General features: G+C 44.1%; 1 protein-coding gene across 6 annotated transcripts in view; it reads right to left on the bottom strand.

Moving 5' to 3' along the window:
- Positions 1–14401, bottom strand: part of Syn3 (synapsin III) — a 467567-nt gene that overhangs the window by 143107 nt on the left and 310059 nt on the right. The gene's annotated exons all lie outside the window — the stretch shown is intronic.

The raw sequence follows: 14401 nt of genomic DNA, 5'->3' as shown, positions 1-14401 counted from the left end.
TTCTTTCTCCCTGAGGCCTGGGAGCTGGGGAGGCGCCAGCTGGGTGGCTCCCCATTGAGAAACTGGGTGGGGTTGGGGGAGCTTCGGTCAAGAAGCCAGGCTGGTCCCCTCCCTAAGAATTTCATAGAATGTAGAGATGGTGAGAGAAAGAAAGCCTTGTGCTTCAGTGTCTTGCTTCCCATCAGAACACAGGCTGGCCAGACAGGGACACTGCTGTAGGCAGAGAGGGGCACCGAGTTTGTCTGGGACCTAGGTTCTCTGTCTCTCAAAAGACACAAGTGGTATATGGGTGGAAAAATGGCATCCTGTGGGGAGTCTGGTGTGGCTGCCTTTACAGACAACAACAACATCCCTGATGATTCTTCCCATTTTCATTTTCAAAGACATAGGGTTGGTTTGTCAAAACAAACACAGTTTCTTGGGATGGGGATAGGAGTTGGGGTGTTCTTTAGCCAGGGGCCATTTTTTGAAATGGGGGTGCTATTGCAGAGCTAGTAGTGATAGGAGGAGAAGAGGCCCCTTTTTTACACATAGGGTGTTGTGTCAGTGTGAGGAAATAACCAGCTTTTTCTTCCTCACTGTCACCTCCTGAAGGCAGGGACCCCTGGCACAGGTAAGCAAAACACAACTTACTACACTTCTCAACATGAGTACAACTAGCCACTCTGCCATTTCACATGGAGGAAAGGATCATGTAAGCCTTCCACATCTCAGGTACAACCAGAGATTTTCTTTGACTACAGAAAAAGTTACCCTCCAGCAAGAAAGGAGGCAAGCAACCAAGTAAATACAATACTGCACTCAAGAGGGAGCTCAGGTTTCTAGCAAATGGGGAGCCAGGAATGGCTGTCAGGAGGAAACACAAAGTCTGTGTGAGCTAGAATCAGATAGTCAATGGGAGAGGATGGATCTGAGGAATGTGTCTGCAGAGATGAGCTGTGAGGACACGGATGGGAGTTCTAGAAACTTAAGATATATGCGTGCGAAAGGGAGAGAGGATGACACTTGAGAAATGAACCTGGTCCAGAATGGGTAGCATGGGGCTGAACTTGGCGCTGGCCAGGACTGAGCTCAGCAGTGGTAGGACCAGCTGTGAACTGTCCCAAGGAGATGAGGCTTCAGGTGAAAATATCTGTCTAGGAGAGAGATGTGACAATGTGAGCCTGGACAGTGACAGAGGAACAAGTGTTGGGCATTAGTAGAAGGCAGACACCAGAGCAGAGATGTTACTTGAGCTGTTGTACACAGTTGCTAATGTCCAGGTTGGGCCACAGCAGATACACAAAAAGCCTTTACTATTGGTGAAGATGATGGAGGCTGCTGATGCAAGACGATGGGCATTCGCCATTCCTGTCAAGGGATGGAATGACTGCATCCCTTTAAAGGCACAGAGCTGTCATAAAATCGTCTGGCCTCATCATTTCTGTCCTAGCCAGCTATCTTGCTGTGATGCAATACCTACAATAAACAACACTATGGAGGAACAGTTTATCTTATCTCAGGGTTCAGCACATTAACTGCAAGGAAATCTGCCTCCAGCGTCTGAGGTATGACAAAACAAGTCAGTGCGAGTGTGTGGTGGAGAACTGTTTACTCCACGGTATCCAGGAAGTAGAGAAGGGAAGAGCCAGGACCTGGGGAGTAGATAGACCTTCAAAAGCATCAAAGGCATGGCCATGATGGTTCCAGTCGTCCATCCAGGCCTTACCTCTGAATAGCCCATTAGGCTTTGAACTCACTCATCCATAGACAAATCCATGTACAAAGTCAGAGGCTTCATGGCCTAACGACCCCTTTATTGGAAAGTGACTGGATGGTGGAGGTAAACAGGATGGTGCCATATGGAGGTATCTATGCATCCCTGAAGAGGAGCCAGAAGCTATATCAATGCCCAAGTGACATATAGGATCCTGCTTCTACCTTTCTCACAAGGACCATAGGGACTGTCCATAAGGAGGCAGTGTCTTCAGTAATGTGTTCAGCTGTCACTGCTTTGCCACTGTGTGATTGGTTTCCTTCTAGGGTTCCACAGAGCTCTGAATGGGGTTCCGGCATGGGCTTTGAGGAGGTAGTGATGGTGTGAAAATGGGTGAGAAAATGGACCCCACTCTGTCAGGAATCTCAATGTTACTCATCCAAGGCCTCCTCAGGGAGCCCTTCCCAGTCCTGCCCTGTAGCATCCTATTAAAATCCATATTGTTTTCAGTCCTTTATCTCTCTACCCACCTTTGCAATGCTTAGTTCTGGCTTGGAAAGGAGTTTCAGGGATGTCCACAATGCTTGTCAATCAAGGTGTGTCATGGGAAATGGAAGTCAGGTTTTTCCATCAGCAACCACCTTGGGTATTTACAAAGAGGCAACAGGGCTCAGACAGCTTGGCACCAACAAGATGTATCTGGACACTTGTCAGAGAAATGTCAACTTGTCCTAGGGAGGTTCCCTATCTGCAGAAGCCTGGAGGTACCTGGAGAGGCTTTGTGCCAACCCAAAGTCTCAGTCCAGTCTGTTTTCAGACACACACCAACCACAACAGCTTCCATTTTCTGATGCTCCCTGTATTTCAGGCCTTGTGTTTCTCTGCTTGATCTTAGTTTGTGGTCCAGTATCCATTCATGAGGCAGGGACTATTCCCCACGCCCTACTTATAGGTGAGAAAACAATGGAGACTAGTATGTGACAGCCACAATGCTTCTAGTGCAATTCAATTCAACAAGGACACATTTGCATGACAAACACTGCTAGATGCAGGATTTAGAGACCTACAACACTGGACTAGCCCTTAATGACTTACTAGCAATTTCAAAAAACCCTCAATATGTTAAAGCCCAGGGGCCAATGTGTGGAGCTTAGAGGCTCAGAGGAGGAAGGGTGGTATGGTGCACTTCCTAAGGGTTCTTGTGCTGGAAGCTTGATTTGCAGAACAGCAGTAGAGATGGTGGACATTCCAAAAGAGCAGCCCCATGGGAGCTGATTGGGTTATGACTGATCTTATGAAACAATTAATTCTGTCTTGTGGATTAGGTGCAAAATTCCTTTACTAGAAGGTTATAATATACCAGAGTGCTTGATCCTTCCCTATCTTTTGCTTCTTCACACACACACATAGGCGACTTTCTGAATGTAATAGGTCCCCTTCTATTTTTCCACCAGGTTGTGACCAGTCAGGAGATCTTCATGAGATATGGTTGCCATGCTGTTTGGATTTCACAGCCACTAGAATCATGAGCCAAATAGTCTTCTGATATTTATAAAATACTATGCCTCGGGTATTTTGTTATAGCAACAGAAAGCTAAGGATGACAAAGGCTCTCTTTTTTTTTTCCTGAGTAATCAGTGATGATTTTTTCTTCAAAAGAAGATGTACTTCTGTTAACTTCTAAGTAATGAACAAGAGTGTGCCAGGAGAAGAGTCTTGCAAGAACACTAATGTACTAGAAGGGGAGATAGCCTTAATAAGGTGTTTACTGCATCATCGTTCATGGGAGACAGAGGGACTGTGCACATTACATCAAATGCTCAAGAAATCATCAAAAGAAATGCATTAGAGTTACATCAAAATGATAAGAAATGTGTTGTGAAAAACAAGTTGCAGAAGTCTGTGTTTGTGTGTGTATGTATATGTGTGTGTGTGTGTGTGTGTGCGTGTGTGTGTGGTACGTGCATAGGCTTAGCTGTATGCATCTTATATAACTTCAGAGCTATGGATGTCCTTCAGGTTACACAACACAGTCAGTAGTAAAGAGATGTAGATAATGTCTGAGGTACCAAAAAAAAAAAAAAAAAAAAAAAAAAAAAAAACAAAAAACAAAAAACAAAAAAAGAGTACACATTTAACCAGGCGGTGGTTGCACACACCTTTAATCCCAGCACTTGGGAGGCAGAGGCAGGTTATCAAGGGCTCAAGGAAGGCAAAGCCTTAGAGAAAGGCATGATATTTCCAGAAACTTCAAAATAGGTGTGGTCATTAGGTAGTTATCTCTAGGGGTCTCCACAGGAGACTGAAGGCTAGGTCTGGGCATCATGATGGTCAAAGTCATAAAGAGGAAACTGGACTTAATTTGGTTCTAGAGCAGAGGTCGAATATGGTCAAATGGGGGAAATATTGGTCAGGGAAATGCTGGCACTTGCTACCAAGGCTGTGTACCTGGAACTCAGTGTGGGTCCCCAGGGTCCCTTCCCCTCCAGACCTTTCATACTTGTTCCCCAGTGTGTTAAGAGCAGGGTGTCAGCTCTCACAGGCTTTTGACAATTAGGTCTACTGAGAATATAAACCCTATTCACTGTTTCTACGCTTTGGAAATGTCCTTACTAATGACACCCCTGCCACCAGCCCCATCATTCTTCTCAGAAGCATTTGACTTGGCCCTTCATGCCCTTCTTTGCACCTCTCTTGTTCATAGATGCACCTTTTTTTCTTTTCATTCACCCATTTTCTTTCCCTTGACTCCTTCTCCCTCTACTCTTAAAAACAAGAGCTGCCTTAAGAGGTACAAGGTGCTACCATGTGGGAGCATGCATGATTCACCAAGCCCTGATTTTTTGAGAGACTTAGAGTTTGCAAGGAAAGCCCCTTATTGACTAACTCATCTTCCTAGCCCAAGTTCATTGGGTTTTCTCTAAGTGACACAACACGGACCAAGCAGTTTAAAATGGCAAGGGTTTATTGTTTTACACTACTGGAGATTGGGGGGGGGGGTCTAAAGCTATGATGTTAGCGAGGCCACAATCAGAAGCCAATGAAGCTCTATGTCTGAGCTTCTGGTGGATTGCAGGTCATCTGTGGAGTTCTTTGTCTTACAGCAGCATCACCTGAGTCTCTTGCTCTCAGTGTCACATTGTATTCTATGTTGTTATTGTCATATGACTGTCTTCTGAGAATATCAGCCATAAGGGGTTAGAGGCCTGACTGATTCCAGTTTAACCTTAGCTCTCTCTCTCTCTCTATCTCTAACTCTTTTTTTTTTATTAATTGTCTGTGAGTTTCACATCATGCACCCCAATCCCACTCATCTCCCCATCCCTTTGTGTCTGCCCTCTGCTCTTGTAACCTCCCCCTGCCCAAAGAAAATAAAACTCAACAACAACAAAACCCAAAACAAAACAAAACATAGAAAACATCTTGTTGTGGAAGCTGTAGTGTCACAGTATGTCCTCCAGTAGATCCTTTTGTCTGCACATCTTGATCTGGTTCGAATCTCCTGGCTCCTGCTACACTATCAGTACTGGATCCTTATCAGGACTCCTCTCAGATCTCCTGCTGTTGCCCAGTTGTTTCTTTGGATCTGCAGGACTTGCCCTTTCTCTTGCCATTCACAGATGAAGTAGATTTGGGGGTGGGTCAACTTAAAGCCCTGGATCTGGGCCTGGGTGGTAGCTGAGCGGGTCAGTCCACTAACTCCTCCACACCCTCAGCACCAGCACTCTTGTACTGCACCAGCTAGTTTACTCAATGCTGTAACCAGCAAGGGGCAGGGCCAGCTCTCCTGCTTTCATGCTCCAGGTGAGCTCACCCACACCCACACCACCAGAGTCAGTTCCACTATGCTGCCCAGTTGATGTGTACAACCCATTCTCCCAAGTGCGCCCGCCAATGAAGGGCTGGGCCAGCTCTCCCACTCTCATATTCTCAGGGCTGAGTCTCCCATGCCTTGACCATCATGACCAGCTCTACTGTGTTGCCCAGGATCTAAAACAATACCTTCCTCCATGTTTTCTTGATGGTTTTTAAGCACACGTGTATGGCAAGATAATGCAGTCACTGGAGAATGAATTTCTGGCCTTTCTTGTTTTGTGTTGTCTTTTAGTGAATATGCTGGTAAAAGTGTCTTGTTTTGTTTTTTTTTCCAAGTTGTTTTTCTGCTTTCATGATCTTTGATCAGCTTTTAGTGATTTCTAAGGGTACACTCCTTTCCCTATCTATGAGACCCTGCTAGAACATTAAATATGATGCTCACACCCTCTAAAAGCAATGGTCAATGAGAATGCCGCCTGTCACTTGGTACAGTGACCAGTGCAATGGTGGATCCACATGACCCCAGAAGAGCAGTCAGAGTCTTATGATCTTAAGATGTGGCATCAGGAGGGTGGGATCCCTTTATTTTAAACACAATTTGGCCTGGCAACATCCTTTTCATCTGTCACGGAAAATAAACTTATTTAAAAACTGATGTTCATGAGCAATCAGAGCAGAAAGCATAGGGAATGAGAACATGCCCATGACATCATTTTAGCCCTTAGATCCAACCCTGACAGCTCCCGTACTCTAATACCACTCGGATATAGGAACCAATACATTTCTTTTTTTTTTTCCCACTCCACTGTTTAGAATTAAGGTTTCTGTTACTTTCAGTTAAGAGAATGTGTAATTCAGCTGCATTCCACCATCACCAAGCTCTCTGCTGAGGGACCAATCACATCCCCAACAAATACCACATTGCATATTAACTCTTTACAACCCAAGCCCCCCTTTTTTTAAGGGACTGCATTGGAATGCCTTCTTTCTGGATTCTGGATTCTCAACTGGATTACACCCTGAGTCAAGTGACTTGGAGACCGCTGCCATCTGGTGCTATCCATTTGATGAAATGACTAGACTGTAAAAAGAGATTCCTTATATTCTAAACTAGAAGTCAGAAAATGAAGGTACCCATGTCTTCTGCTCTAGCTGTGTGTCCAGAGACATGATAATTGGATTCTCCAAGACTCAGTTTCTCTCTTTAACAGGCATACTAATTTCTGCCTCACCTACCTCTCAAGATTGTGGGGAGGATGACATTGTGGCAGAGTGGAGGTCAAAACACCGTGAGTCAGGGGCCAGATAATATTTTAAAAAAAAAATAAGGAGCATGCCTGGTCTCCCTGGAACACGGCCACACTCCATTGCTGACAGACTGTCCACAGCTGCTTTTGCACAGTAACCAGGGTGGAGTTTCACCAGAGACTTTACGACCTGCAAGCAGAAACTAATGCCATGGGCATTTTCAATTCTGTTTACTATCTAGTTTTCAGTTAGTAACTCCTCTTGGAATGAGGGCCCTATAAAAATAAGGCATGGCTTCTATGATGAGCAGGCTTTCCTTATGGGCCCCATTGTCCCCACCCAGAAAGCTCTCCAAAGTGGCCACAGCTGGTCTTGGCCATGTGTGATGGATGATGGGTGGAGAAGATGGGAACTAGCTTTCTGGAAAGCAATTTGACAGGGATTTTGAGAAGCCTACACACACCATCCACTTGAATGCATCATTCAGCTTTCACACAGTGTCTGAAGAAATAATCAGAGTTGAGACATGTCTACAAATCTAAGAAATGACGGTGGGAGTGATTATGTAAATTATTCTGCAAATGATACCGTCATTCCAAATCCTGCTTCAAAGACTCTTTAACCACTTGGGAAAGTACTCCTGTTATAGAACTAGCAAAAAAATGCACCAAAAAGAAAAATCATATTTAATACGGTCAATTATTAAGCACGGCTAGCAGAAAGCATATTTCAGTTTCATGGTGATTTTTCTCTGGGTGGCAGAATTACAAGACACCTTCATAATGTTATTTTCATGGTCATTCTCCTTTTAATCAGAAAAAGAATAATTTGGTATATAATTCTTGGTTGGAGAATCTTGAGAGACATCTGAGAATGGGCCAAGCAGGCATGTGTTAACGGATGAGATGAGTGGGCACCTAAGGGAGGGACAGTCTGCTTCCTACAAAGTACCAGCTGCTGCTCAACTCCACAGGCCCTTACCATGTGGGAATCTGATTTACTCAGTCTGAAGGGATCAAGTAAGATACTCTTTGGCCCCAACCAGCCCTTCTAGTCACCCATTTGAAACACTTGCTGTATGGGTATTTCAAGAGCTTAAGAGCTTTTGAGGCTTAAGAGCTCAATGGACAGTGGCTGACTGATTATCTTGTCCAACTGTTTTCCCTGATCTTGGTGTGTAGAAATGGCACCTCCTAAGTAGCTTACAACTAAACACCAGCAAGGCAGGAATGAGAAGGCTCAGTAACCAGGCCAGCTTTGTTTTTCTCTATGTAATTTCTCAGGCATTGATTTTTTTCCCCCATAATCTTTGATGTCTCCATTTTCCCCTGTTTTGGAGAACAGACAGCAGAATTCCTCCACATGCCCAAGCCAAAGGATGGGTATGATCCTGGTACTCATCAAGCATGAAGACTCTTGAAATTTTCTCACTGTAGCTGATCTCCATCCTGTTTCTCTCTTTGTTTCCATCTATATCCAAGTTCCCATTGTCCTCAGCTGGCTCACTGTAATACCTTCTTGACCACTCTCTGTGTGACTCTGCTTTAACCTTTCCAAGACTTAAGACAAGATGCTCAGCCCCATAGGAGGAACAATACAACGAACCAACGCCCATGGAGCTACCAGGGACTAAACCACCAACCGAAGAGTACACATGGAGGGACCCATGGCTCCAGCTGCATATGTAGCAGAGGATGGCCTTGTGGGACATCAGTGAGAGGAGAGGCCCTTGGTCTTGTGAAGGCTCGATGTCCCAGTGTAGGGGAATGCCAGGACAGGGAAGCAGGAGTGGGTGGGTTAGTGAGCAGGGGGAAGGGGATAGGATGGGGGGAGTTTTAGGAGGGGAAATGAGGAAAGGAGATAAAATTTGAAATGTAAATAAAGAAAATATCTAATAAAAAAAGATGTTCAGCCCACCTCCTTCATGACCTAATGGTCTGTCTCCCTGCCTCCTGCTTCTGGCCTCCCATCTCCTCTAATCTGTTGTTTCCTGTCCTCTGAAGGACCTTGTCCACAGGATCCCACTTGGGTGGAAACTTCTCTCTCTATATCTTCTTACTGTTAATCTAGCAAGTCCTCAGAGTCTCAAAACAGTGTTCTCAAGTTCTCTACAGAAGCCAGACATTCCCATTTCTGTATGTACATCATGTGCATTTGTAGGGAAGACTGAGGTCAACCTCAGGTGTCATTCCTAAGAAGCAATCCACCTTGTCTTTTTTAGATAGAGCTTCTCCCCTCCCTGGGATCTGAGGTTCACTGGTTACAGTAGGCTGGCTGGCTAGTGATCTCAGACATCTTTATCTCCCAAGAGCTAGGATTATAAGTGTGTACTACCATGCCTGATTTTTTTTTTTTTTTTTACATGAGTGCTTGGAATTGAGCTCAGCTCTTCAAACCTGCACAAGGTCTTTACCAACTGAGCTATCGCTCCAGGCCCCACCCACTGTGTCTATTGTGCTCCTTATCTCAGTCCAAAGCCAGCTTCTGGAGGAAGCCTTCCAAGAAGGCCATCCTGGGATCGCCTTCATAACAACTAGAGGACTCAGAACCCAATAATAAATTGTTTTTATTTGTTTCCTGTCCACTGCCTGTGAGACTTCAGGGTACCCCAAGGGCAGACTGTATCTCCAGAGAGTGTCAGAGAGCTGACCACATCATACAATCAATATTCATGGAATGGTCCTAGTAAGCGCTTACATCTATAACTGTATCAACCAAAAAATCGGTGGCCCCTTCATCTCTGTTATGTTGGGAATGTTACAGATGAAGAAACAGAGGGTCCTAGGAGTCAATAAGCAAGTCATAGATTGTGATACTGAAGGACCCAAGCCATGTCCTTAGCATGGCTCCCTCTCCAAGTACTCTTGCTCAGCTCGTTGGGTGGATAGTTTCTTGATTTGGAATGGGTAAACATAAGTATTTTTCAGTGTGAGTCTTGCTCTGGTGAAAAGTTGCTTAGTTAAACTCTTGGGAAAGAGAGATATTTTTGCCTTTGCTAGGTGGCTCTGGGCAGCTGAGAGCTCTTTATCCTCCCTGTCTGCTATTCAGGACATAATGACCTACCTCCAATCCTTTTCAATTATGGGATTACTGATAGGAATTTGGAAAACAACTTCTAAACCCGGAGGCTTGGATGCTAGCTTGTGGTTCAGTTCCAAGGTTCCTACCAAGTGTTTTGAGAAGACTTTTCTCACCTGCCCCTCTAGCACCTCAACCTTCCCACCTTCCTCCTGCGTCCTCACCTGGGGCCTGTGTAGCCAAGGTTTCACCATGGTCTCCTTACTATGAAGGGTCCTTGTCCCCTGCTAGACTGCATGTCAGTGGTGGTGGCTATGCTGAAGCAGTTCTCAGCAGGGGAAATACCTGGGCTGGTGTCCAGGGACAGGCAGCCAAGGGCAGGGCCCAAGAGTGAGCCAGGCCAGTTGGCTTGATCTTCCTGTGTTAGCGGGACCTTCAGCAGCCAGCCTCAGATGCTTAAGCCTCAATTTCCTTAACCATCAATTGAGAGTAGTAATGTTCACATTTGGATTTTTTTTTTCAGTGGAAACACACAGAAAACTATTAGTAGACATCTTTTTCCCAGGCACTGGGGCACACCACCTATAACACCAGAGCAGGAGTGTTCAGTATAATCTTTGGTCTTGTATGTGCATGCGCTCAAACTATCCCGGAGTACTCCATCATTCTTGAACACTACCCTTACCTTCCTGCCTCAGTCACCCCTATTTTGTCAGCTTGATTGTACGTCAGAAAGTGATAGGTATTCTGCAAGGTGCATGTGTCATCACCACCTGAAGCTCTATCTAAACCCGGATAGCATCATTAGTCCTTCCCTCCCGGCACCTCTCAAAGCCCTCTGCGCGTCCGGTCTCTGTCATGTTTTTCAGACCGTGTTATACGTCCTTGATATTTAAAGTTACATTTTGAAACTCCACGGGTGATGGGACTTCCTATATTATACTGTTAATTGAAAAATAAAATCCTTCTCCCCTGCGGTTTTCTGAGCACTGTTCCTCAAAGCTAATTATGATTACCAACGTATTCGCCAGGCTTCCAGAAACCTCTCTTAGGAAGTAGAAATCAGAATGTTTATATTGGTAGCCATTTGACCCAGATGGGGTTATACTGAGTTACTTTTCTGCAAATTGTAGTTTCTAGTTTGTTTTCACAGAAGAGTGTACTCATTATGTGAATGCTTTGCTGGGTGTTTGCTCTGAAATAGTCATTTTAGTCTCTCTTGAAAAATAAACTGTTTACTTTGTTGTTTTTTTTTTTCTTTTGCTTCTTGCCTCCCTTGGTTCCCTCTGGTTTGGCTTGTCAGTCTGCTTTTGTCCTCCTCGTCTCCTCTCATGGCTAGAAGGTTTAGAGTATGTCTGAGTCAGTGCTTTAAACAGTGAACTTAGCGATCTATTGCTTGATTTGCCATTGTACTCCCTACCCACAGACTCTTCACTAAAGCACATGGAGAAACTCTAGCATGTGTCTGGCTCCCCACCCCTGCCCCTTTGTATGCCATTGTGGTTTGGGGCATTTATATTCTGTTCTGTAACCATAATGCCTACAGATGTTCAGCCTTAGTTTTATATTTCCGAGAACACAATGTTTGCTATCAATGCTTAGATTTCAAAAATTCATTGAAATTCCTAATTTGATCCCATTGATGTATCCTTTACATCATCATCATTGATGAGACTATATTCTACTGTCCAATCTGTGCTTTTCCACCTCTATCCTCACATGATCTCTGGAGTGCTGTGTTGTCTAAAAGCCTGTATTGGTAAAGGTTATAAAAAGGCTATTAATACATAGTGGAACCTCTAAGAGATGGGACTAAGTGAGAGGTCTTTAGGTCAGTGGGGTCCTGTTCTTGAAGGAAGTTGTCACATCCTGGCTTTTATCTTCTTTCTCTCTGTCTCTGTCTCTGTCTCTCTGTGTGTGTATGTGTGTCTCTCTGTGTGTCTCTGTCTGTGTCTCTGTCTCTGTCTCTCCCTCTCTCCCTCTCTCTCTCTCTCTCTGTGTGTGTGTATGTGTGTCTCTCTGTGTCTGCCTCTGTCTCTCCCTCTCTCTCTCTGTGTATGTGTGTCTCTCTGTGTGTCTGTCTGTGTCTCTGTGTCTCTGTCTCTGTCTCTCCCTCTCTCTCTCTTTCTCTCTCTCTCTCTCTCTGTGTATGTGTGTCTCTGTCTGTGTGTCTGTCTGTCTGTCTGTCTGTCTGTCTCTGTCTCTGTCTCTGTCTCTGTCTCTCTCTCTCTCTCTCTCTCTCTCTCTCACACACACACACACACACACACACACATCCTGGCTTGCAATGTGAGCACTTTGCTCTGGTACTCTCCAGCACTGCCACATGGAACCTCCAACAGAGACCCACGAACTTGAGACAAATAAGTCTTATGTGTGGTGATTTGAATTTGCTTGGCCTAGGGAGTGGCACTATTAGGAAGTGTGGCCTTATTGGAGTAGGCGTGGCCTTATTGGAGGAAATGTGTCATTGTGAGGGTGAGCTTTGAGACTGTCTTCCTAGCCACATGGGAGACAGTTTTCTCCTGGTTCCCTTCAGAATAAGATGTAGAACTTTCAACTTCTCCAGCTCCAGGTCTCTCTGGACACTGCCATGCTTCCCACCAAGATGATAATGGGTTGAACCTCTGAACCTGTATGCAAGGCCAATTAAATGTTGTCTTTTATAAGAGTTGTCTTGGTCATGGTGTCCCTCCACAGGAATGGAAACCCTAACTAAAACATTATGTTCATATAAATTAATTATCTCAGGCATTTTGCCATAGTAACATGAAGGTGACCAACATAGTGAATGTTTTTCAGCTGTTTTCATACTTGAAGACAAAAAGGCTGCAATGAATTGTCAGGATGCACTTATTACTATCAGAGTGTTATTGCTACCATGCCCTTAACATTAAGGGACGAAGACCAGTCAGAGACCAGCTTAGTTTTTCTTTCCGAGTGAGTCCCAGTTTTATGTTCTGACTGTTCTTCTTCAAAGTTCTAGAATATATTAAAGTTGTTTTCAATTCTGTAAAATCAGAATTTTTTTCTTCTTCTATAGTATCCTTGAAAAGTTTCCATTCTGTTGTTCTGTGGTTTTCTTCAGGAGTGACTGGTATGCATATGTGAACTCCTTTTATTTCATGACGGCTCTCTTACTAGTTATCCTCATTCTTTTTATTATCTTCCCCCTTCTTTCATTTTACAAAATCTTTAGTCTTTATATTGGAATCTCTGTTTCTGAATAAATCTCATCTTCCTGATATTATTCTCCTTCTATAAGAACAGTCATCCATTGGACTGAGTACAGTGTCCCCAGTGAAGGAGCTAGAGAAAGGAACCAAGGAGCTGAAGGATTTGCAGCCCCTTAGGACGAACAATAATATGAACTAACTAGTACCCTCAGAGCTCCCAGGGACTAAAACTCCAGCCAAAGAGTACACATGGTGGAACTCATGGCTCCAGCAGCATATGTATAGCAGAGGATGACCAAGTCAGTCATCAATGGGAGGAGAGGCTCTTGGCCCTGTGAAGATTCTATACCCCAGTGTAGGGGAATGCCAGGGCCAGTAAGAAGGAGAAGGTGGGGTAGTGAGCAGGGGGAGGGGAAGGAACAGGGGTTTGTTTTTGTTTTTTTTTTTTTTTTATCTTCATTTTTATTTTATTTTATTTTAGTCTTTTTTTTTTTTTTGGGGGGGAAACTGGGAAAGGAGATGTTGTATGACATGTAAATAAAGACAATATCTAATAAAAATAAAGAACTGCTTTTATTTTTATTTTCAATTGCTTCACTTCTATGTTGGCTACTGCTTGCTCAGAGTTTTACTTTGGGAATATTTTCCTCTTGTTTGTTATTTTCTGAGATGCATAATGGTACTGAGCTTGGGATAAAAGCCACTTCTCATTGAGCCTGTCCTTTTAGAATTTGTTACCAAATATGCTCTGCTCCTGCAGGCACGTCTCCCTGAGGTTACACGCATTACCAAATGTGAAGTCAATATGAGTCACAAAGATGGCCCCTGGATTGCAGGTCCTCTGATTACACTCAGTGGTTATGCCTCTAGTTTAGTAATAAGGTCCTCTCCCTTACACCTCACCTCCAAGACCTTTAAGTAATGAGGATCTGGGCTGAAATAATAATATTAACTATCCACATGGTGCAGCCACCCTTCATTCTCACATCTCCATCTCCTGTCATATGGAAATGAGTTCAGACGGGGGCGCCTTACTATTCCAAGATCTACCTACACCTCCACTATGATCATGCATTTATCTTTGATATTGCTATTTTCATATCCAGATAATCTAGCAACCTACTTGACTTCTTTTATCTTCCAAAAGTCTGATGTATAGTAGATATAAATTCTACCCTGATGTTCTTAGAGTAACATCAGCTTCCGTAACAAACAACCCCACCTCCAAATGTTGCTGGCTTTACATGATACAAGCTTATTTATTACTTTTGTAAGAGCCCATTGCAGATGTTTCTGACCTTCTGGTGACTTGTCATATGCTGAATTAGAGCCTGTGTGTTTCTTTCCTTTTCTTTCCTTTTTTTGGGGTGTTTGTGTATCTTAGAGTCCCTTGAATCAAGCTAAAGAAAGGGAGAGGAGAGGAGAGGAGAGGAGAGGAGAGGAGAGG

Source organism: Mastomys coucha, unplaced genomic scaffold (assembly GCF_008632895.1).
Source record: "Mastomys coucha isolate ucsf_1 unplaced genomic scaffold, UCSF_Mcou_1 pScaffold4, whole genome shotgun sequence".
Taxonomy (NCBI): Eukaryota; Metazoa; Chordata; class Mammalia; order Rodentia; family Muridae; genus Mastomys; species Mastomys coucha.
This window is presented reverse-complemented; position numbering and strand designations above follow the sequence as displayed.